The sequence below is a fragment of the Nanorana parkeri genome, unplaced genomic scaffold (assembly GCF_000935625.1).
Source record: "Nanorana parkeri isolate BGI_ZX_2015 unplaced genomic scaffold, ASM93562v1 scaffold736, whole genome shotgun sequence".
Lineage (NCBI taxonomy): Eukaryota > Metazoa > Chordata > Amphibia > Anura > Dicroglossidae > Nanorana > Nanorana parkeri.
In genome coordinates, this window is record NW_017307004.1 from 779,955 (window position 1) to 805,879 (window position 25,925).

The following is a 25,925-nucleotide window of genomic DNA, read 5'->3' on the forward strand; positions in this document are numbered from 1 at the left end:
TGTGTCACATCACTTCTTGCATTCAGTGTCACTCTCCGGTGTCAGATGCCGGAGAGAAGCTGATGAAACAGATCTCTGGTTCATCAGCTTCTCTGGGGGGTCCGTAGGTGACATATTGGCTATCACATAGGGGATTTCTTAGTCCCCTATTGGATAGCAAAAAAGTTATGTGTAAAAAAAAAAAAGTTACAAAAATTAAAGCATAAAAAAAAATAAGCTAAAAAAATATATTTCCAAATAAAAAAATGTAAAATAACACAAATTTTTTTTCCAAGTCCCCCGCCCACTTACAAACGCAAACATGCGCCATGTGCGCCAACGTGCGAAAACGACGATTCCGCCCATTACGCCACACATGTTGCATATTGCCTTGAACGTCCGAATGAGAGCAATAATTCTATAGCCATCAATCACTGATAACACTAAACTGATGAACGGTAAAAACGTTTAAAGCGTCGCCTAGGGCCAATTTTTGGTGTGGTCGTTTTCTGCGATTTCGCGTGCGCGCACAATTTTAAAGCTTGACATGTTCAGTGTCTATTTACCCGACGTGCCCCTGACTTTTATATTTTACCAAAAAATTGGGTTGATAATACTTTTTTTATAACATTTTCATAGGGAAAATTTAGGGTACTTTTTTTGTTATATAGTAAAAAAATAAAAACCCCAGTGGTGATTAAATATCACCAAAAGAAAGCTCTATCTGTCCCCGAATTTTTTAATAAAGTTTGTTTCAGTACAGAGTTTCATGACGGAAAAGTACTGCAGTGCTGAACACTGAAAAATGGCCTGGCCAGGAAGGGGGTGAAACAGCCCGGTCTTCAAGTGGTTAAAGAATTTTTCATTTTTATTGTTTCACTTTAAGTGATGTTAAAATCACTGCTCCTTTAAAAATGGTGTTCTTTTTCAGTTTTGTTTTTTTTCATTGATACATGTCCCCCAGGGCAGTACCTAAATCCCCATACCATTGTTATGGCCAATAACTTGCATATAAGCCTTCAAAAATAAGACAATTGATTTTCAAAGTTCTAGCCCTATAGACTTGCATGGAGTTCGAGTTCGAATTCAATTTTTTTTCCATGTTCTAAAGTTCAAATTCAAACTGAACACAACGGAGTTCGGCCCATGCCTACTGAACACTAGACAGGTGCATTCGGATGAACCTGCAAATCAACGAAAATCAGCTGATTTGGGGGTTCATCTGAGTCCGAAATAACACATTTAATGTATGCCCAAATATACTAAAAGGATATTTGGGGATATATAAATTAGTTTTCAGAACAATATGGCCGCCGGCATGTTCTGCGCATGCTTGCTGCCATCTTGGAATGGCAGCATGTGACATCACATGATGGTGACGTCACGTGCTGAATGAGCGGTGGCTAACTCGGCCACCGGCGCTTTCTGCGCATGCGCGCCGCCATTTTGGAGTAGATCTTGGTATACATCAAGATGGTGGCGCTCGTTTTGCGGTTTCAGTATGCAGTTTCAGATTCGGAGGCCCTCCGAATCCGAAACAACATAAAAATGTGTTTCCTTTGACAAAACGAATGAAAATGTTTTTCGTTTTCATTAGTTTCGTCTGGAAACAATTTTTTTGTTATGCACATGTCTACTGAACACGCTGTTCCAAGTTCACATTGTATGAGACCTTAAATGTGCTCTTTTTCATTCCAGTGTGCCTGGTTTAAATAAACTTTAATGAGCACTTTCACATTTTATTTTCTTAACGGCCAAATTAACATTAGCTGGTAGCTGGAAAAAGCAACAAATCCATTATAGGGAATTTATGACTAGGATGGATAATGTTATGTTAAATTACTGATTGGCAACCTAGATTCCTCCAGGTCTGGGAATCATGGATACAACTCCAGCACCCTGACATAGCCGTGTCTAGTTTATGCGACATATGAGGATATTTTATTGGGCTTGAGAGACTACTAACCTCTAGAGCAGGGGTCTCAAACTCAATTTAGTCGGCGGCCACCGGACAAATTTTTTAGTCCCGAGGGGGCCGCTACACCCCCCCTCCAAGACCATCATTTGGCCGGAGCTCAGAACTGTCAGAGCTCCGGCCGGAGCTGACAGGAGCAGCTCTGGGGTCTGCATCCGACAGAGATGCAGACCATGTAGCTGCTCCCGCAAGTTAGGAACGCAGTCCGTGACCGTGTACTTGACTTGGCTGCGGGTCAACTCCGGCCCGTGAGCCGATACTTTGAGACCCCTGCTCTAGAGGGTTTTAGTGAGATTGTTTATGAACTGTTTTTTGTGCTCCTTAGGAAATGGAGACGAGGCTGGGAAATCCACCTTCTTCTATTTTCTTACCTTTTTTGTACATTTCTGACACTCCATTTTTCCCCTCCTTTTTCTTTTTGCGACTTTATACTACTATATTTTTGGACCACACTGACAAGAAAAGTTATTTATCTTGACTATGAGGAAATTGGTAATTTATCCTTACGGTTGTTTTCAACCTGGTTTTTCTAGATGTTTATACTAGTCGTCCACCTGTATCTAAAGTGCTGTTTGTAATACATGGTCCCTTTGTTATCATTTTTTTTATATGTTTGTATATTTACTATTGGAAACCAAATAAAAACTTTGAAATAGAAAATGAAGGAGAATCACAAATTTCGGATATGTACACCAGAACAGGAATAGATGTGAAATCTTCCACTATAGACACTAGTTGCTGAACACTGTGGATTTCCCTCATGTTAGAGGGATTACCCTTCATTTACTGTTGTGGATATTGTACATTAAGGGAAGGGAAATCTCCCCAATGGGACCCACATGGCAAAAAAAGCTGACGGGCTCTAACTCGCCCTTTCTCTATCCAAAACTAAAATAAAGTTATGGCTTCAATTGTATTTTTACTTCGTTGCAGATTGTTTTCCAAAAGGTCTCATTAGGCGTTTTTTTATGTTTGGAGATAATGTCTTTGAGCATATAAGAGGGACAGCCATTGGGGTCAAATGTGAAACCCACCTATGCCAATTGTTCATGGAGATGTATAAGCAGGCATTTGTTTATACGGATGCACTTTTTCATTGATTCACCCAGTATTCCGCGCAATACATTGATGACATCTTCATGCTGTGGGTGAGGCCACAGTCAACCTTTTCGCTGTTCTTGGTTTCTTTGCATGCTAAGTGTATAGTGCATGGTTATTCAGTTGACAGCACATTGAAATTTGAACTAGTTCCTTTTTACGATACTCTAGCACATATGTAAAATATATGTAAAACTTACTAACAGGAATTTACTTCTCAGATATCCTATGATGGATCCTATGAAGAAAGACGTATGTATTGAAAACACAAATTAGTTCATAGGGACTTTCCACCTAGAATACTGGATTTAGCTATTGCAGATATGAATTAGGGGAGTAGATGACCATTTTGAGAAACAGGGATATATTGTATGTCAATTAAAACTTCAGATCTTGGAAGACATACTGCTTCCAGAAGGTATGGGATAGCAAAAAGATTATATTGAATAAAGAAGCAATGTTGATAAGAAGATTAGAAAGCTAGGGAGACACAGAGATTCATAACACAACATTATTGGATGCTCTGCTTTATTGCAAGGTCACACTCGGCAGCAGGCTTAGGGCAAGGTGGCTGCACTTGTATGCTGTCAACATGGGAACATGTATGTCACGATACCGTGCACGGGTGTCCCCCACAACGCGTGCAGGTATCTATACAAAAGAACCAATTACGTGACCACACCAAACAATGCTTATGAACTATAATTTATCAGCTGCACCAAAACACCACAACCATAAACACCCCCACCCACAAGTAACATATAAAAATACAAGTAACAATTACACCCGGAGACAACAGGGCAAACCCTGGGGAGCAGAACAACAAGAGGGGAGCCACTGATCAGGAGACCCCATGTCAGGGTTCAAGGCAGTAACAGGATACAGGCTCCGGAGACAGGATACAGAATATGGCGACAATACTGAGGCACAGGCCTCACTGCAGGGAGAGGTTAAATACCCTGCCAGATCAGCACCAGGTGGTGACTAATTGCTGGGAGATGACTGAAGGTGAGCACTGGAACTGCAAGATATGCCAGGTTGCAGGATGTTGGGGATATTAGTTCAGGGGTGACACTGCTGGAGGAGCGGGACGCCGCCTCTATACGCAGGGGGAGTGATTGCTCCAGCAAGGAGGGGAGCAGGATGGAGGGTCAGCAGAGACAGATCTTGGTGGTGGGGGATTCCATCATCAAGCGGACAGACAGGGTAATCTGTCATCGGGACCGTGAGCGTCGAACAGTCTGCTGCTTACCGGGGGCTTGTGTTTGACACATTGTGGAGCGAATGGGCAGGTTACTGGATGGGGCTGGCCACGACCCAGCTGTCATGGTGCACATCGGTGAGTGTACTAAAAAGTGAGTTCAGAGTTGAAGAGAAGGACCTCCACGATAGTATTCTCTGAGATACTGACGGTGCCAAGAGCCACTCCAGAGAGACAACGAGAGTTGAGGGAACTTAACAAGTGGCTCCGGAGCTGGGGTCGGAAAGAGGGCTTTGGTTTCCTGGAGAACTGTGCTGACTTCTCGGTTACCGGCTTTTCAGCCAAGATGGGCTATATCTTAATGGTGCAGCACTTTTGGGGGACAAAATGGTTAAAAGACTGGAAAGTGGCGATGACCTGGAATCCTTGTGGCTAGAACTAGATAGGACGGATGCTAGTCGTAAACCTATTGTGGGTGTTTGTTATAAACCTCCGAATATAGGGGAGGAGGAGGAGGCTCACCTACACTCCCAAATAGAAATAGCTGGGAAGCAGGGTAATGTTGTTGTGATGGGCGACTTCAATTATCCAGACATCAATTGGGCTAATGGAATCCCATTCGACAAAGGCGGGCCGTTTTCTGAACCTGTTGCGGGACAACTTCATGGATCAGATGGCTGAGGTTCCAACTAGGAAAAATGCCATCCTAGATTTAATCATTTCCAATAATGCGGAGTTAGTTGAAGATATTGCAATTGGGGAGACACTGGGTAATAGTGATCACAATGGGATTAACTCCAATGTTGGGTGCAGGAAAGAGAAGTGTGCCAGTCGGACAAGAACACTAAACTTCAGAAAGGCAAACTTTGATGAGCTGCGCCAGATAGTATGCGACACCGAATGGGACAACTTTTTTCACACACTGAACACTGACCAGAAGTGGGATTGTTTTAAGAATACATTACATTGGGGGCGCATGCGCGCGGTGATCCGGAGCGGACATGTTTTAGAGCAGCTCCGTGTCCCTCCGGCTTTGTAGGGGAACCCGTGCCGCTCAACCCGGCCACACAGCTACACTAACCGCCTCCTCGGACGGGACATAAACCGGGCGTCACGGCCATGTCATGCGCCGGCCCGAGATCGCAACAAAGAGGGAGATCTGCAGGTGAGAAGCAGACCCGCACCCCTGCCAAGATGGCGCGGCAGCACACACAGAAACGGCAGCCTCATGAGCCCTCTCCCTCCCATTCTAACAGGGAGGATGCAGATAACAGGGCCAGCTCTCCCTCTCCCACCAGATCTGACACCTCACAGAAAGACCTCTTAAAGAGGATAGATCGTATGCTCCAGAAAGCACTGCAGCAAACCTCTAAGCAAATTACAGATAAGCTGACTAAGGAAATCCGGGACCTAGGCCACAGAACAGCAGATCTAGAAGCCAGAATGGATGTCACTGTGGTGACGCTGGAAGCACACGACAGGGAGATTGATGCCATGAGAGATGATAATGCCATTCTCCTCTCCAAACTGGAAGATTTGGAGAACTGGTCACGCCGCTCCAATATCAGAATAAGGGGGATACCAGAGTCGATCCTAGACCTCCCAGCATTCACCACGGCACTGCTCCAAGAATTGGCCCCATCGATACCGCACGAAAGATTGGAGTTCCAAAGTATCCATAGAGCCCTAACATGGCGCAAGCCAGAGGGACCACCACGTGACATTATTGCGAAATTCCTATATTTTCGCTCAAAAGAAACCATTCTTCAGGAAGCTCGCATCAAACAGCCCCTCAGGTTTCAAGGACATGACTACCAAATATTTGCAGATCTCGCTCCATCCACTATAGCGAAGCGGAGGGAATTGAGACCAGCCCTACGGATCCTTCAACAACACAAGATTCTATACAGATGGGGATTCCCTTTTAAGCTATCGTTCTCCTATCAAGGCCGACATCACCAAGCCTCTTCTCTACTTGAACTTGAAGCCATTCTTGAAGAACTGCACCTTACTCCTGATTCACCAAGTCATTGCTCGGCACCCTCCACTCTGGATCAAATCGCACAACTGAAACGGTCCTCATTCTCCCAGCAGAGGTCATCTGTGATGTCATCACCACCCCGTCTGGCAACCAGATCAGCAACAAGGCACTCGGACTCAGAATCGGTTGGATGAGGGTAACTATGGGCCTACAATGGATACACCTCTCTACCACGTGTTGTACCACACGTAAATGTTAAGTTGTTGTTTACAAAAGTAGCAGAGACTTTGATAGTTTCTTAACCCTATCCCATAGTTACAAACCTAAGTGCCGCTAGGGTCCGTATAGACTTTTAATACATACGCATATGGATAGTTTATAAGGTTTCATATTGTATGACGTTCATTATTACTAAGCTAGTTACCGTGACTAGCTATAAAGCAATAGAGAAGTGAGCCTTTGTTCATGGTTCTCACTTTAAATTGTTGTTCATGTGTAGGTTATATTAAGCCGGGACTAAGAATGTTGTTACTTTCAATGTTAATCTACTTGTAGAGTCTAATGCAGGTTCCCCCTGCAGGGCTGGAGGTAGACCTCCTGTGCCTCCCCCCAATTTTTCCCCTCGTCCAGACATTTTGGCCTGGAAGCGAGGATGTCTGACCATGGAGTGGCGGGTTGTTACTCCATGGTCAGAACCTACAGTACATACTGTCGTTTTCTCATCCTAATTACTTCCTGTTCTCATATCTCTCCTTTCCCCTCTCTCCTCACTCCCTGAGCGCTCCTCCAGACTCTTCCCCAAATTTTCAGAGACCAAAGATTTCCACACAGATAAACCACATATCGGCCTTACAATGTTTAACCCTTAATGTTAAGGGGTTTAATTCGCCTAACAGTTTGGTTAGACATAGTATGTCTACAGGAGACCCATTTCTCACAATCCTCTTATCCAAAATACTTCCATCACCACTATTCACAAGTTTATATGGCCAATGCAGACACAAAGCACAGAGGGGTGTTGATCGGTTTTAGGCGCTCAGCACAATTTGTCTGCCAGAGAGAAATCCCAGACCCTTCCGGACGCTATCTAATCTTGATAGGAACAATAAGGGACATGGAAGCCACTATTGTTACGTATTACGCGCCTAATTCCAATCAATTCCCTTTCTTTAGACACTTGCTCTCCATCATATCTACACACCAAAAAGGCACCCTCCTCCTGTGTGGTGACTCAAATCTAACAACCTACCCGAGTGTGGACCGTTCCAACGTAAGAAGATCACCCTCAGATGCCTCTAGGATATTCCGCCTATTACTGTCTCAACATGCCCTAGGCTTGTGCACTAGGGGATGTGGTGAACGTGGTACATATTTGCACATGTGGTGGTCGTGCCCGGTGGTCGCGGCATTATGGCGCAAGGTTTTCCAGATCGTATCTATTTTAATGAACAAACATATGACACCAACTCCACAGGAAGCTCTCCTTAATGTCAAACCGTCCAGCCTCACTACTACACAATTCAAACTAATGTTAAATGTTCTGTCAGCGGCCAAACGCACAATAGCCAAAGCCTGGCTGTCAAAATCCTTAAGTATAACAGAAGTCAGAAATAAAGTCCACTGGACGTTCTACAATGAAAAGCTTACGGCACGCGTACAAGACTCTATGCCCAAGTTTGAGAAAATTTGGGACCCATGGGTTACTCAATTCCTCCCTCCGTCCTTTGATCGACAGCTCCTGACCCTTTAATACTTAGTTTCCACAAAAAATTACTACATCTTATTTGGACTTCACCAGGGAGGTCTCTGAGTGGCGCTATCCCATCCCCCCCCACACTTTCCTGCCTTTTACTTTACCCACTGTTCCCCCCACTTTACTCGGTCTTTCTGGACCAGCCTAACAATCCTCTGGATCCCTCTGTTACACTAAGTTCTTCAGACAGGACACCTAAAAAAGTTATATGTGTATTTTTGCATATTCACTGATCTGTTTTCTCGGTGTCTGTCCCAAGATTGTCAGTTGAATCTTGATATGTTGTTTGATGTACACGTATATGTCATAAATGTATATATATGTATACTTTTAGTTCAATGTTACATTCTTTTTATTGGAAAAATGTCAAAAAAACAATAAAATATTTTGAAAAGTAAAAAAAAGAATAAATTACATAATGCTATTACCAGTTGTATACCATTGGGTAACAAAATTAAAAGATCAAAAACTAAGCCTGCATGGCTAAATAAAACAGTAAAGCAACACATCAAGGACAAGAGAGTGGCATTTAGAAAATATAAGATGGAGGGGACGGCATTGGCATTCCAGAACTACAAAGAATGTAACAAAAGATGTAAACATGAAATTCGGGCAGCTAAAATAGAGTGCGAAAAGCATATTGCCACGGTTAGTAAGAGGAACCCCCAAAAAATCTACCAAAACATAAACAGTACAAAGGTAAGAAAAGAGCAGATAGGCCCAATAAAGGATGAAAACAGGAAGTTAGTGACAAGCGACAAGGAGAGGGCCGAGGTAATGAATACTTTTTTCTCCTCAGTATACACTCAGGAAAAAGATGGGTTTAATGTAGATAAGAATCCACATAGCTCATCACAAAATATACCACAGTGGTTGACGGAAGCCGGGGTTCAACATAGACTTGAAAAACTTAATGCAAATAAAGCATTAGGACCAGATAACCTGCACCCCAAGGTACTTAAAGAACTTAGACAGGTTATAGCGGGACCATTATTCCTCATTTTCAAAGACTCCTTAATGACTGGTAGAGCACCAAATGACTGGCGGAAGGCTACAGTAGCAGCGATATTCAAAAAGGGGTCAAGATGCCAACCAGGGAACTACAGACCAGTCAGTCTTACATCCATATTATACAAATTGTTAGAGGGAATGATTAAGGACTACTTAGTAGAGTTTGCTCAGGATAATGGTATAGTAAATGATAACCAGCATGGATTTAGGAAGGACGGTTCCTGCCAGACAAACCTACTAACATTCTACAAAGGGGTAAGTAGAGATCTAGATGGAGGGAGGCCAGTGGATGTAGTATATCTGGATTTTTCAAAAGCATTTGACACAGTACCACATAAACGCTTACTACACAAGCTGAGGTCTATGGGCATAGATGAAATGGTGTGTACATGGATAGAGAACTGGCTACAGGAACGTGTCCAGAGAGTATCGATAAATGGCTTCTTTTCAGACTGGTCTAGGGTCATGAGCGGCGAGCCCCAGGGATCTGTGCTAGGCTCCATGCTATTCAACCTGTTTATTAACGATATCGGGGAGGGCGTGAATAGCCATGTTTCTGTGTTTGCTGATGACACCAAAATCGGGAGGGTAATAGATGGCTTGCAATGCCAGGCTGCTGTAAACCAAGCAAGCAGAGTACTGTCTTGTATTAAAAAGGAATGTACTGTAGAGACAATTCTATAATTTTGCCACTTCATAGATCGCTGGTTCAACCTCATCTGGAGTATGCGGTCCAGTCTTGGTCACCAATCCACAGAAAGGATTTGCTTGAGCTGGAAAGAGTCCAGAGGAGGGCAACCAAACTAATTAAGGGGAGGGAGGACCAAAGCTATGAAACAAGGTTACTAAATGTAAATATGTTCACGCTGGAAGTAAGGAGATTAAGGGGGGACATGATTTTCATGTACAAATGTTCAATGGTGATAGCAACTTCAGCAATAGACTCTTTACAGTAAACTCCATAACAAAGACTAGAGTCCACCATCTAAAATTGATGGAGAAAAAATTTCAGCACAAGGGGCGTAGGGGGTTCTTCTCAGTTAGAGCGGTTAGGTTCTGGAACTCGCTGCCGCAAGCAGTGATTTCAGCTGAGAGTGTTGCATCATTCAAAAAGCATTTGGACGATTTCCATACAGGGGTACAGGTACACTTAAGAACAAGATCACACATGGACTCATACACAAGAAAACACATGCAGAATCACATGCATACACGCTATAGGTTGGACTTGATGGACCTGTGTCTTTATTCAACCGCAAATACTATGTAGATTCAATACTATGTAGATTCAGCACCTGGAGGTGCTCTGGTCCCTGACAATATAGGCCATCTGCTGGACATTACGTTTACTATATATATATATATATACACACACACACAGTACAGGGGCGGACTGACCATACGGGCCCTCAGGCACTGCCCGAGGGCCCGTAGCCAGGAGGGGGCCCGTCTCCGACCCCCCCATGCCCTTTCAGCCCACATGGAGGAGTTGCGGTTGTGTTAAAGTGGCAACAGCATCACCGCTTTAACAGAGCAGTATCTCCTAGTCCAGTGATGGCGAGCCTATGTGTCGGTTTCTGGGGCCTGCACACTGCAGAGCCTCACCTGGGGTGCTCCTCTGGTGTCCCCCTGTCTCCACTTCACACTGATCCTCCAGGATAGTCCCCAAGTGCCCCACTGGACCCCAGGGATGCAAGGGGGGGGGGGCAATTTTGTAATTAATTATTTTTATTGTTAATAGTTGTGGTGTGAGTAATGTGTTTTATTGTGTGTGTTTTTTAATGAGTGTGTGTGATTTATTTTTTTATGAAGCTATGTGTGTGTTTTTGTGTGTGTGATATGTGTGTATGTGTATTTCATGTTGTGTATGTTTTTTTAACCACTTCCAGTGGTTAAATGTACATAAATGTAAATGTACATATTATATCAAGAACCATGGCTGCTACTGCTCTGTATCCCCCCTCCCCCCCTCCGCGGCCACCGGTTGCCGCCGTCGGCTTTCCAGGCTCATCTGTCCCTTGTATGAGCCTGGGTCTCCCCTGACAGATCGGAGGAGAGATCAGCAGCTTCAAGCCGCTGATCTCTCCTCCGATCACTGGACCTGGAAGTGATGTGCATTACATCACTTCCAGTGCCACTAGTTAAAGTCTCCAGCTCTTAGAGCCAGAAGAAGTCCCTAGGTGACATTAGGGGTCTGAAAGACCCCTGATGTCTCCATAAAGAGGACCTGTCACATTATATTTGCTATTACATAGGGGGCTTGTTAGCCCCCTATGCAATAGCAATAAAGCTGAGTGTAAAAAAAAATAAAAAATTATAAAAATGAAAGTAACATAAAAACATGTTTTTCACCCCCTTGCCATCTGGCCATTGTAAAATGACGGGCAGACGGCGGATCATTCCCGGCGGGATCATGTAAATGTACTTTTTTTTCCTGCTCGCACGCGCCCCCTAGCGCGCGCAAGCAGAAACCCGCCGGGAAGGATAACAGCCGTCACCGGCTGTCTCATACAACCATTCGGCCGGCTCTATAGCCGGCCGATCGCTTGCATAACCCTAAACTGTGTGGCACCCCTCCCCCCCTGCTGCTGCGCCCCTCCCCCTCCGTAGCCGCTGCCGGTTATCCCGGGCACCGCTGTCCCCCCTGCGGTGCCCGGGACTGACAGGACCGGCACAGAAGCTGCTCGAAGAGAGAAGGAGGAGAGATCAGCATTTCCCACCGCTGATCTCTCCACCTTCTCTCTCTCTAAAGTCGGAAGCGATGTCTATTACATCACTTCCGCCTTTAGCTGTCATTTCTCTGGCTGGGAGCCAGAGAAGAAGCCTGTTTCCCCCTCTGCTTCAGCGGTCTAAGGATCCTTGAGTCATCACGTTGAATACACAGTGCATAAGACATATGGACACTGAGGGACATTTCATCCCTGGAGCGGAGGAGGAGACAGGCTGAAAGGAGCACAGTAACAGCCAGCTGACTGTGAGGTTTAGGTGAATATAACTTTGTTATTTTTGCACCTAGACAAAAATTAACACTTAACCCTTGCAGTGCGGGGGTGGCCATAATGCAAGGTTTAAGAAAAGTTTTTCTTTAAGGGGTTACGATAATTTCATACTCCGTGACAAAATGTTGCATGTCTATCCATTCACTTAGGGGTTAATTCACTATTGAGGCGAATAATTAAGCCGAAGCATTGGCTAATACTTTGGTTCAATTTGGCCGCCTGAACTGCTGTACGGACTATTCACAATAGCACGTACAGCAGCCGAAGGCACTATTCAAAATAGCCCGTACACCAGCCGAAGGCAGCTGACCGGTTCGGCCGAGCTGAACGCATATGCCTTGGCTCGGCCGAACCGGTCACAGCCGCAGAGGGGAGAACCGTCTGCCGAAGCAGACTGTTCGCCCCACAACTGTAAACTGGGCGGAGCCAGCCGTGATGTCACAGCTGGCTCCATCCAGTTGTTGTCATTCAATAACAGCCCAGCATCCTCTGGTCATTTGAGGACATTGGGCTGTCACTGAATGACAACAACTGGGCGGAGCCAGTGCTAGCTCTGACAAGTTGTTTACATTCAAGTGGCAGCTGTCATTTTGCCGCGTGTGTAAGGCGGGTGCGGACGGGTCGGTGGGCATCAGGATTTTTAAAATTTCAGCATCAATGATAACGCTGGACGTCGTGATTGACATGGATTACTTCATTTGAACCATTTTTTTTTTCAATTAAAGGACTTTCAAAAGTATGGTCTTTATATTTACAATTTTGTTTAAACCTTTAGTGAATGAGTAGGGGTACAAGTACCCCTTACTCTTTCACAAGGGGGGGCAGCATCTGGGTGCCCCCTTTACTAAAGGGAGTACCCCGATGCAAATAAGCCCCCATGCCCACAGACCCCCACAACCATCGGTTCAGGATTGTGGGGAAGAGACCCTTGTCCCCATCGGCACGGGAACAATGTGCTTTTCCAGGGGAGACCCTGGAAAAGCACCTTCCCAGTGCCAAGGGCATGTGGCCTTGTATAGCGCAGGGAGGGTGGGGGCGCTCGCTCGCCCCCCCCTTTCCTGCCCTGTGCTCAGATTAAGGGTCTGGTTGGGAATTTTAGGGGGGACCCCACAATTTTTTCCCTATTTTGGGAGTGGGGTTCCTCTTTAAAATTTCTGACAGACCTAAAGGATCTTATATAAATTTTCGGAGGGGGGCCCCACGTATTTTTATTTTTAACTTGGGGTCCTTCCTAACTTTCTACCAGACCTAAAGGGAGGGGACCGCACGCCGTATTTTTTTTCTTTCTTTTATTAACATGTCTTTTTTTTTATCTTTTGAGGTAGCGAGCAGAATAACCGAGTCGAATGCTGCTTAGCGACATTCGGCTATTCACTTACTGCCGTTCAACCCTTATGAGAATAGGAGCGAACGGCAGCAAGTAAACTGCTGGAGGTGTTCTTCACTTCTGCTCGCCAGCCGATGCACGGCTGATGTTAGCTGAAATCAGCTGTACAGGGCTGAAGTGAATAGCTGAACAGTGTTCGGCTCACTTTACTTCCGCTCGGTTATTCACTTGACTACCTTCTGCAACTTAGTGAATAACCCCCTTAGTTTTTAATTTAAAAAAACCTATTCCTGCCTCTATAGAGCTTACTTTCAAAGGTAAATTCCCTTTATGTGTCTTAAGCTGGCCATACACCTATAGATTATTTGCAGATTTTCTATGGTCAGATGGAAAAAGTGCCACAGATTCCTCCATCTACACTAAACTGTGTGGATGGAGGAATCTCCCACTCGGACAAGCTTCAATATCTTGCTAGTTGGCCTCGCTGGCTCTCAAAATTCCTGAACAATGCCTGCATCCAATCAAATTGTTCAGGTATTTTGAAGCTTGTCCCAGTGGGAGATTCCTCCATCCACACAGTTTAGCGTAGATGGAGGAATTTGTTGCACGTTTTCCATCTGACCATAGTCAAGTAGCATAGACTCTTTGGTTCACACCTGGGCGTTTTGTAGCGCGTTCGAACGCTCTGCAAAACACTCAAACACCGAAATCCCATTATTTCCTATGGGTATGTTTCACACCTGGGCGTATTACAGGCCGTATGAACGCTCTACAAAACGCTCTACGCCCAAAAAAAGTACAGGAGCTTCTTTGGGGCGTTTTTGTCGCGCTTTTCCATTGGGATACAGCCAAGTAGCCCTCGGAAACACGCGTTTGTTGCGAATCGCGGTAAAAACGTGCGTCACGGAACGCGTGACAAACGCGCATATTCGATACGCCTAGGTGTGAACCCAGCCTTTGACAGGTCAGAGTCAATCCGTCTCTACTGAGGGTCCGTCTCTACTAAGGGTCGGGTTGTTATCTGTAAACTGCAATCAGCTGATTCCTCTCTGCTCTGCTGAGCTCAGTGTGCTGACCCCTCATGAAGGGGCACACACTCAGCTATGAGGAGACTATGAGAGAGCAGAGATGAGTCATCACATCTCCTCATAGCTCTCTGTGTCTCCTGCACTTGTTGTGTCTATTCTGACTCCGATCGTTGTGATAGCGAAATATATCCCTTGCTGAGACCTCTATGCCTGGCCTGTGTAAGCAGATATACTCACTGCGGACAATCCTCGTCAGATAGCTGAACTCGTCAATACCGATTCATTCAAAAGAGATGTTTATTCTTTACATCAGGTTACAGCAGATGATAGGAACAGCAAATGAATGGTTATAGTATTGTGCGGTCAGAAAATGATGCCTTTCCTACGTACTGTGCAGATTACATGTGTGTCCTTGTTACATGTGGCTAGTAGCTGTGCCCATGACACAGGAAGTACTGCACACAGGAAGCAGGAAGGGGCTACACTAGGGGGAAATACATCGTCACATGAGGAATAATTACAGAAATCATGTTTGTTACAACAAAAGGCCACTAGATGGCAGCATAGGATAACACATGGATTTAGCTATGAGAAAATAGTTAGGCAAATCACACTATATAAATTCTAACCTATATAACAATGCTAATATTAACTGAGGCTATGCATCTCATATTCTATGCCCCTGTTGGGGCGGCACAGTGTCTGTAGACCTTCTCTCTGTCACTGTGTTCTGTGTCTCTCTCTCAGATCTCTCCCTCTCCAGGGCCACATTTACTCTCTCTGCTGCCCCAAGTCCACGTTCCTCAATGTGCCCCCCACCACCACCACCACCATTCTTGTCATTTACCGAACAAGATAACAGATAAATAAAAAAAGACACTGGGGGGGATTTATAAAAGCTAGAGCAGACAGAATCTGGAGCAGTTGCTCAAGGCAACTGATCTGTTTTCAGTTACATTTAATTGCTAAATGACTTTTTAACATTCACCAATAAAGGGATATTTAACATTCACATACTATGTTACTGATAGGATTTTGTTATAACATTTATAACTCATAATAACTCATGATAAAGTTTGGTCTCCCATTCTTAAAATTTGACATTTTGGCTTGTGACCCCTCATAGACTGAGCATATGGTTCACTCTTGTGATTGTCTTTGCAAAAATAACAGTTCTTTTTTCTAGTCCCTGAGCGGGCTAGGGTTGGCAATAGTTACTTCTGCCATATGTTTGGACTACAAAAATCAGAATTGGGGTCCACGTCTTTCTTATGGCCAAAGCAGTGTGCTTTTAACATCAGTTTGAGGTGCTTCTGAGTTCATTCAGAGTTTTCCTTACCATCTTGTCTTGGATTGTATTGTGATTGTAATATCTTCCTTATATTGTAAACTGTTGGCGCTATATAAATCCCGTATAATAATCATAATAATAATATGCTCTTGGGAATCTGGATACAGTTCTCCAGTATTATAGTATAATCTTTACATATTTAATTTGTTTTTTTAATTGTACCCCTGGGCATGACAGTGTGCAGAATATTTTGACCAGTTTATAGCAGATTAGCCCAAATAACCACATTATATTGCTGGATTAGAGGTGCCCATAGCAATTAGATGACAGTTGCTAAATCCAGCCATATCAGCTAACGACACAATGACCTGTACGCTCACCAGCTTTACAATTTTATGGGTCAGCTTTTTAGATTGTGCCTGCATGCCTGACTGCCATCTAAAGTCTTTGGCTGATTTTCTTTAGAACAGTTGATGTACCTCATTCTTCTATCCCCTCATAAGGCCTCATCTACAATCTTTTTTTGCTTATGTAGTTATGTTTCTGTCTCAATGTGCAAACATTTTTAGCTCATATTTGTGGCTTGACATCTGAGTTGATCTACATTTTTAGACTGCATTTCTTTTATCAATGTTTACAAAATCTTGGACTTTTGCAGATAATGAGTTCATGCATACCTAAGATTTTTCCGCTCCAATCTTACATTTCAATTATTAAGTGTATACTTTGATAACCCAACAATTCTTGCAATTTCATGATATTGCATGACAGTCAATACTGCACTATTCCTTTATGCAATACTGCCATCTAGTGAACTTTTCATATGACTGCATGCCAACAATTTGTTAGGCCTCACAGCTTTTTTCATGTTTTTTTTCATGTGCTTATAAGCTCAAGCAATCTTGTGTAAGTCAAGTAAATGCAGTTTATTTTTGTGACATCAATAGTCACCATCTTCCTATTATCTGCTTCTTTGCTTTTCTGTGTGGTGCTCTGGTCTGTTGTTGCATTATCGAAGAACTATCTTGAGCCCTGCCCACTATGATATGTTTCATATTCTGCAAATATTTCAGTGGCGCTGTGCCCCCTGCAACTGTCCCCGGTGTCCCCCTGTGACTGACTGATATTAGGTTTTCAAAGATGGCCGTCCACGAGTAGAAACGGCAATATATTAAATGAAAATAATTCCCTGGTGGTCCAGTGGAGAATCAGTATGAACTGCATCTCTTGCTGATGCAGACCCAAAGAGGGCAAAGTGTCCATCAACCAGGTGGGGTTCATACCGGGCAGAGAAGCCAAAGACAGCACCACGCGAGCACTTAATTTCATCCATTGGGCTCAGCTGAATAAAATCGAGACGCTGGTGCTGTCAACAGACGCTGAGAAGGCGTTCGACAGGGTGGGACTTCATGTTTCAAGTCCTCCACCACATAGGACTGGGAGAACGCATGATACACTGGATAAGCGCTATCTACTCCTGCCCCAAAGCCAGGGTTCGAACGATGGGCTGCTTATCAGACAGCTTCCAGATCACTAATGGGACTCGTCAGGGTTGCCCTCTATCACCCACACTTTTCGCCCTGACTCTGGAACCATTTATTAGACTAGTGCAGGCAGATCAATCTATACACGGAATCCAGATAGGAGACATGGAACACAAAACAATGGCGTATGCAGACGACTTACTCTTCTTTCTGTCAGATTCCCGGACCTCGCTACCGCGTCTGATGTCTGTCTTTGACTTATATGGCTCACTATCCAACCTCAAGGTGTTGGGGTGGAGGTTGGTGGTCTGGGTTCAGGGAGTTGTATGCTGAGAGCATGTGAGGTAGTAGAATTTCGGAGAAAGATTTGTAATATTGTGAGGTGAGGCCGTCTGGTCCTGGGCTTTTGCCTGGTTTAGATTGTTTGATGGAAGTCTGGATTTCTTCCAGTGTTAGTGGGTTATCTAGGGCTGTCAGGAGTGAGTGCTTCATTTTAGGTAATTTGGCTTTCACTAGAAAGGAGGCGATGCAGCTCAGTCGGTCATTGTTCACTGTTGTTGGAGTGGGCGTGGGACTTATGTTGTAGAGGCTGGTATAGTATTCCTGAAGGCAGGAGGCTATCTCAGGCAGAGAGTGTTTTATTTAATTCGTGGTTTTCTTAATACATTGAATATGTGAGCTGAACTTCTGGGCCCAAACGGCTCTGGCCAGAAGTTTACCACATTTGTCTCCACCTGAATTATAGTATCCTGTGCGTAAAGTGAAGTTTCTACGGGTCTTGACCGTCATGAGTTGGAGAAGCTCCTGCCTGGTGTCTGTCAGTAATTTCAAGTCGCGTTGCTCTAAGGATTTTTTGTGGACTGCTTCTAAGTGATGGATTTTGGAGAATAGATTCTGGATCTGTGCTAGTCTCGCTTTTTTGAGTTTGGCTGCAAGGGAGATAAATCGTCCCCTAATGAAGCATTTGTGTGCTTCCCAAGTGATCATGGGGGGAGTCTCTCCAGTGGCGTTAAAAGAGAAGTATTCTGTCAATTCTGAGGTGAGTGCTTCTACATGGGGGAGTTCCTTCAATAGGGAGGGGTTTAAATGCCAAGTAGATTGTCGGAGGGTCGGGGAGGTGATGTTAAAGGTGGCTGAGATCGGTTCATGGTCTGAGGAAACTATGTTTCCTATCGTAGAGGTCTGGAGTCGGGGGATGTCGGATTGTGACACGAAGATATAGCCAATGCGAGAATATTTTGAATGGATGTGTGAGTAGTAAGTGTAATCTTTGTCTGTTGGGTGGAGCACCAGGGGGCAAGATTGTAGGGTATGTAGGGGGTGGTCAGACCTGTAAGGGAATCGGGCGGATGAGGCTGGAACGGGGCGCTGACCGCCTCACTCGAGGGGGGGGTTATGGTGTTCTGTTAGATAACAAACAACTGGGGAGTGTCCTGTGCCACTCTGCCACCCAGGTCGTGTAGCTTAGTAAAATATGGTCAGGGTCTGGTCTGCAGCCCTCCCAGGAATGGGAGGCATATGATCTTGATTAGGGGAGGAAGGGGGGAGAGTTATCCTTGTAACTGTAAGGTCCCGGGTGGGAAGTAAATGTGGGAGTAGGGGTCTGAGCACAAGCCTCCTCCTCCCGAGGAGCCAGTCCTTGGGGAGGCCGTACAGGAGGACGAGGTCCTGCGGTCCGAGCCCTGTCTAGGAATAAGTGTGATAAACATATACAACAGAACATTTGTGAAATCCCAAAACTTTCAAGGTTTTCCAACTTGCAAAGTCCGCATCCATCTTGGACCTCCGATTCCCCTCTCTCAGTGGGGTCATCTGTGCCTCAGGTCATATGTCCCCTCAATGGTGGGACAGTAGACCAGTAGCAAAACTCTGGGGCATCTCTGGCGTGGCCGGTAAGGGTGGCCCCTTTGAGATTTCTGTTAAGGGTGGGGAGAGGGATGAACGGATCCATAGAGTGACGGGTATCGTAGGTCCGCAAGTAGCAAACTTTAAATATTGATGCTAAACTTCAAAACAAAACATAACAAGGTACTGCCAGAGGCGGTCAGGCCTCTAGGTCACATCGTAGGGGCGTCCCCACGAGGGTCACAGGGGTGAACGGAGCACCTCAGAGTAGAGAGCAGAGTAGAGAGCCTCCGGTCAGCCCCGTGGGGGAGGGGAAGGGAGGGAGAGGCCCCCAGGGCGAAGCCCAAGGTTTACATGTGACCATTATAGGTGCATGTGGTGTAAAGCATGAGTGGGTAAAAGATATACTCAGCTGTCGATTACCTAGTTCGGGGAGGGAGACAGTCAGGTGTAGCTCGTAGAGGTCTGCAGGGCCATCTTGAGGGGCAACAAAAGTGGCGATGTACGGTCATAATATGATGGTACCTCAGTGAGCTATCGGTATATGCTGGGAAGCTGGAAGCGATGGCTGGAGATGGTGTACGTTGAGCGTTGGGGGAACATTCCGTTGTAAGTAGGTGATATTTGCTGGGGACATTCGAACAAGAATCTGGAAGTCTTCCCTGCCGTCTCCACTATTCCTGAACAAGTTTTTAGGGAGTAAGGAATGCTGGGGGTTATATCAAAGAATTGTTGAGCTGGCTAAATACTTGTTACTAGGGTTGCACAGATACCAAGTACAGTACTCGGTACAAGTACGAGTACATGTACCGATACTTTTGAGCTTCAAGACTACACTAGAGAAAAATTCAAAAGTTAGGAGGCAGCTGTCATTTGTAAGGAGCACACAGAGCTCCTGGGATTTGTACATCTCTGTTTTAATGTACGATTTTGTTTTTATAAATAAAGGGATGCACAGATACCAGTTTTGCGAGTACGAGTACTGGTACTTGCCAAGTACTTACAAGTACAAGTACTGATACATTTTTGTTTATTGTCATGTGACAGTTTTTCTAAAACAATACAGAGTAATGATTTCAGGACAGTGGTGGAGTGCCACAACCAGGTCCCAGCTGCAACCGCTGCAACCCTGGTAGTACTCATGAAAATGCCAAGTATCTGCACTGGTACTCGAAAAGTATCTGTACTTGTTACTGTAATCCTCAAGAATTGTGTAAAGCTTAATGGCTTTGTCTTTTTGACCTGCTGGCTAGACTCTGACTAGACAGATTTTGGAGCAGGACCTGCCACGTATGACTGCTTTGCAGACCTCTGTACATTGTGAAGTTATCTCTTGCGTAGTTGTAGCAGTGTATTCTTCCTCCCCACCATGCTCACTAGTGTTGTGAATGTGTTGTAAAGTCCTTGAGGCTGGCCCAGGGTGTAAAGCTGTGTTGTGATCTGAGCTGTCGCATTCCTTTTTTCATATTAACCTTTTTTATTTTATATTCCAACAGTACATTAGACAAATAGGCCATTACATTTTAATGACACAGTTATACAAAACAAAATAAATAAATAAATAAATAATTACTTAACATTCACAATATCCTACCTCAACAATCTTCTAATCCCCCAGAGATTTTAAAAAAAAAGTGTATTTTATTAACCTCCCCTCTTCCCATATCTAGTGTCAAATTCGTCCCTTAAATTTTATTGTGCCATCTTTCTCCTTGTGGGGTGTCCTCTTTTATTATTTTTAAAACTATATTTTATATACACATACATATATTTGTGCGCCCCCCACTACCTTCCTAAAACGAATCATCAGTACATTAATCCACTAAATATCTATATCGTTGTGTAAGTGTCATTAACAGTGCCAGACCTGCCTTGTAGCAGGTGTAATTAGTATACCCTCTTATCCTATACCTAGTGTCATAGTGGAGGAAAAAAAAAGCCAAATTCTTATTGTGCCACTTAGCCCCTTCTAAGGTATCATATATTATTATTAAGCTGTGATTTACTTTATATCGTGATCCATGTGAGATCACTGTGAGCTGTCACATTCTGTGCATTTTTACACTGACCTTACAGTCCTTGGCAAGGTGAGATGTCTATGAGCAGCACTTGTAGCAAATGTTGTTCTCCTTCAGGAAGGCTTTGCGGTCCTCCATGGACTTCTTTACGAAGGCACTGCATTTCAGGAGAGGATGCGGCTTGTGGTGCAAGGGACACTGCTTACCATGATTTTTGATCTTTGCCCCTGGGTTAGAGGAGCTGGCAGACCTGTGAAAAGAATCACAATCACAATCACAGTCACATTAGTTTTGTGTGCTGCTCCTACAGGTCTTAACCCTCGCAAACCTCCGGTAGCAGTACAAATGACAGTGTAAAGTCAAAGCTAGGACTATTCCTGATATAAGCTTGTTGGTACACAAAGTCCACAGAAACAGAGAAAGGGGGAAATGGGACATTGCACTGGCTTTTATATCTGGAGCCATGTGTGATTCACTTCTCTTGTAAGTTAAAAGGTAAAGTTTGTACAATGAGGTTAACACCTCTGGCTGTGTCAAGAAATGCAAGTCCTTGCAGATCCTCTTCTGATTTGGCTACCTGAAGTTCCATTAGCAAGTTACTTAGTTCCCCAAGTTTCTGATAGGCTTTGTTAGGTGTTTTGGGGAAGCTATTAAGTCTTTCAAATAGTGCACTTTCTATTTCTTCTGCTAAGCCAAATTACTCATCAAGTCTAGTCCAGATAATTTTAAGGCCAATCTCTGAATAGTTCATATTTATTGTGCCGATTCATCTGGCATGCTCAGCGGACGTGCTCCCAAGCCATTTGATCAGGAGGTCTATCTCTTCACTATAGGTAAGGTCTAAGCCTCTGACAGCATTTTGGAAGGAGGCTCGCCAGGCCCTGTACCTTTCACGGCGATCATTAAACTTTTGAAGTCCTTTGGTGACTAACTCACGTCGTGCAAAGAACTTTACAACGTCTATTGTGGCTTGATTAGCCGGCTGTGTATTGCTATTGTTGCACTTCTGATAATACAGTATATAAAGCATGAACACTGTGCATGTACAGTACATGATTATTCTGATTAACATCCAAATGCAAAATCAACACATGTTCTGTCCAATGGGAACATCCTCCCCCAAAGCTACACTAAGGAAGATGCAACATGTCCTATAATCACACTGTGTTTGCTTTCACTTGTCACTGGAACATTAATTAGACCATTTTAATCTATTCTATTCCCAGTTATGCTTATGAGAATAATCTCCCTTACCTGCAATAGAATGGAGTGAACAGCTGTGTAACTGACAGGAAGTTCCCCTCAGAAACAAGTAACTAAGTTCCCCTTTCCCCTTAGAGTGCAGCATGTGTTCGCTTCTCGGCCTTTTGGCTAAGATCAAGTGTAGTATCTGTTCTAGAGGGGAAAGGCATGGACTGTCCTTGGGACGGACGGTTGCCTAGTACTCTCAGGAGTGAAGGTAGGTGCTTGAGGCGACTCCCTTTTTGCAGGGGGGGGGGTGTTTCCTCGGCACTATTGCCTACTGACTGAATAAGATGCGAAGCTTGGTCGAGGCTCGAGGGTTCGGGGGCGGCAGAAGCCCGTGGTGTTGTGCCCTCTGGGGGTGGCGTCCCAGGGGTGCGCAGAAAGTCACTTGGGTATGGGACCCCACATGACTCACTGTGCACTTGGTCACACACCACATTGCAATTTTCTGCACTTCGCCTCCAAGACAGGCCTTATGGCTAGTCTGGGGCAATATTTTTGCACTCCGGCCCCTAAGGCCTGTCAGAGTGGTGCACTGGCACTTTAGATTATTTAAGCACTTTATGCACGATTGGCACTTTTTTATTTTCCTATTTTGACCCACAGATGCGAAAGGTGCAGGTTTCTTCGGGGCCTATTCCTGACGCTGGGAGGAGATTCTGTGCCTTGAACGGTGTTCTCTGTCTCCTCCGTCCCCGGAGGTGGGTTTCTCTTCGGGAGATCCCACTTGCCTAGTACTGAGGGGGACCTGTTTCGGCAGGTCCCCATAGGAAATGGTCCACGGCCTTCGGGTTGGTGGACTACCAGTCTCAACCCCTGTCAGGAGCCTTGCGCCCCGGGGGGTCGGGAAAGTAGGTCCCTTCTTTCGAAGGACCTTGCACCCTTGTGCGCGTTTTTGTGTGCTGTGATTTCACGGTTCACTTTTTTTGTTCACAGGGGGAAGTTTGATGCACGTCCACGGGCTTCGAGAAATAAAATGTGTTCTGGTAAATGTGTCCTCTCTAAAAACAGGATTTTAGCTTAGAGTGTCCTCACTAAGAGAATCTTAACATGAACGTTATTATACTGTTGACTAATGTGGGCTTGGTTGTGTGGAAGATGATGAAAAGGAATCACCAGTAAAGAGTTAATGCATTCCTTCTACATATTTAATCAGGCTATTTTAAAGGAAATTCGTTAATTTCAGAACATGTAGAATGGTGAGTCATGCAGAAATGCAATGTTATAAGCTGACTTTAATGATTTACTGTGACATTTTACACTATCAACAAAGATGAGTGAATAATGGAAACTCTGCTCTGCCAGTGGTTCAGCAGCCTAGCACTGTATGGCAGAAGTATAGGTCTTAAAGCAGGGGTCTCAAACTCAATTCACTCGGGAGCCACTCGACAATTTTGTTCTCCCATGGGGGCCGCTTGCCAAATTTCATACCTTAAAATAAAATTTAACTATATCCGGTTTGGTACTACAGACCCCAATATACTAGGGATGCACCGATACAGATACTAGTATTGGTATCAGTGCCGATGCCCAGTATTTGGGGGAGTACTCGTACTCGCCCAAATGCTCCAATGTCTAGCCAGACACTTCCTGTATCAGGAAGCCGGGCAGCGTGTCTTTTTACACGCTGCCCAGCTTCCTGATTGGCTGGGAGCCGGCTCCATGCTCCTTCTTCACTTGTGACGAGAAGCTGGCCCATCAGGAAGCCGGGCGCCGTGTAATGGCGCGATGCCCGGCTTCCTGATTGACCAGAAAGCCGGCTCCATGCTTTCTAGTCACATAGTGATGAGAAGCATGGGGACAACTTCCCTGCTAATCGCGAAGCCCAGGGGTTGAGAATTTACATGCTACCTGGCTTCACGACAAATCAGGAAGCCAGGTGGCGAGTCATTACACGCCGCCTGGCTTCCTGAATGGGACTTTCGGTACTCAGTATTCGGTATCGCTGAGTACTGAAAAAAATATCGGTACTCGATACCGAAATACCAGTATCGGTGCATCCCTACAATATACACACAATAAGGCCCCATTCACATCAGTAGGTTTAGGTGCGATTAGGATTCCTGCATCAGAAACTTGCGTTTTCCTGCAGCAGGAATGCCTAATCTATTGTTTACAAGTGACAGCTGTCACCTATTCAAGTTAATGATCAGGCGACAGCAGTTGCATGTAAACACCTGCACACCGCATGTAATTGTATACAATATTATTACATGCGGTTAGAAAACACTCTCCCTGGATGCACAATCATTGCGTCCAGGGAGAGTGATTGATTCCTAACCGAATGTAATCATATCACGTATCATTACATGCGGTGTGCAGTCGTTTACATGCAACATGTCACCTGATCATTAACTTGAATAGGTGAAAGGTGCCGCTTTTAAACGCCAGATTAGGGATTTCTGCTGCAGGAAACACATGTTCCTGATGCAGAAATCCCTAATTGCACCTAAAGATACATAAAATAAAATAATTCCCAGTCCATCCCCCCCGCACACCCACCTTAGTGCACGATCATTGAACCCTGGCGATCTAGTGGTGAATAGTAAGGTCTGCTGCAGACCTTACTAATCAACCCTTTCGGCCAGCATTCAGCGAAGATGCTGGCCGAAAGAATCTGAGCCACCACAGAAGCAGCTATGCGGTCTGCATCCGACAGAGATGTAGCTGCTGCTACCACGGTGTAGCTGCTCCCACAAGTCTGGTACGCGGTTCGTGACCGCGTACCAGACTTGTGAGCCAGTACATAGTACCGGCTCGCAGGCCACATAGTACCGGCTTGCGGGCCGGTACTTTGAGACCACTGTCTTAGAGCATACAGTATGTCAAATCAAAAGAAACACATTTAGTACATATATGTAATACATATCCCTTTAAAACCCACTGCAAGTACAGAAAAAAAATATTTCTGTTTGACATGACAACGTGTGTTGTCAGAGCTGCCTACTTAATTTCTGATGTATTACAAAGGACACAGACAGGAATTTTTGGCACTTATTAATTTAACAGATTAGCAGACCAAAAGGGAGCAAACAATAAGGAAGCAACAAATGAATGTTGAAATTTACAACAGTGAATTATTTGTAATCAGAATGTACTTTCTTGAACTTGGGTCTGCTGGCTTAGAGGAACCAATAATGGGGGCTTTGTTATGTACCAACCCCCTCACTATAAAAGGGTTGGGTTCCCTGCAGTCATTTGTCAATATGGGTTGGAATAGTTTAGAGAGAGCTGACAGTCTCTGTAGGAGGGGGTAGTTGCTATACGGTGTTATACTGTGCTATATTGCGCTAGGAGCAATACTGGGGATTGCAGTGTGGTGGGCTACATATCCATGTGTACTCCCCTGTGTTCACACTTCAGAGACACAATAGTCTTTTTTAGGACTACCTTTATGTGTGTGTCAGTAACAACTGTAGTTTCTGTGTAGCTGTTCAATGAGCTACAGTTTAGTATTTTAGAGTTTATCTTTTTTTTTTAATCAGTAAGAGTGCAGCAGAGGGTATAGGAAGTTATCAGCTGACAAGATTTCTGGCAAGATCAACAGGTGTTTTTTGAACAGATGTAAGAAAACTATTTCAATGGTATATGTAACAGCCCAAAAGGGACCTAAGTACAGTTGTTTATAGTTAAGCTTTACATATCCTTTATTTAATAAAAAATAATAAAATCCTGAATTCAAGTCCACTG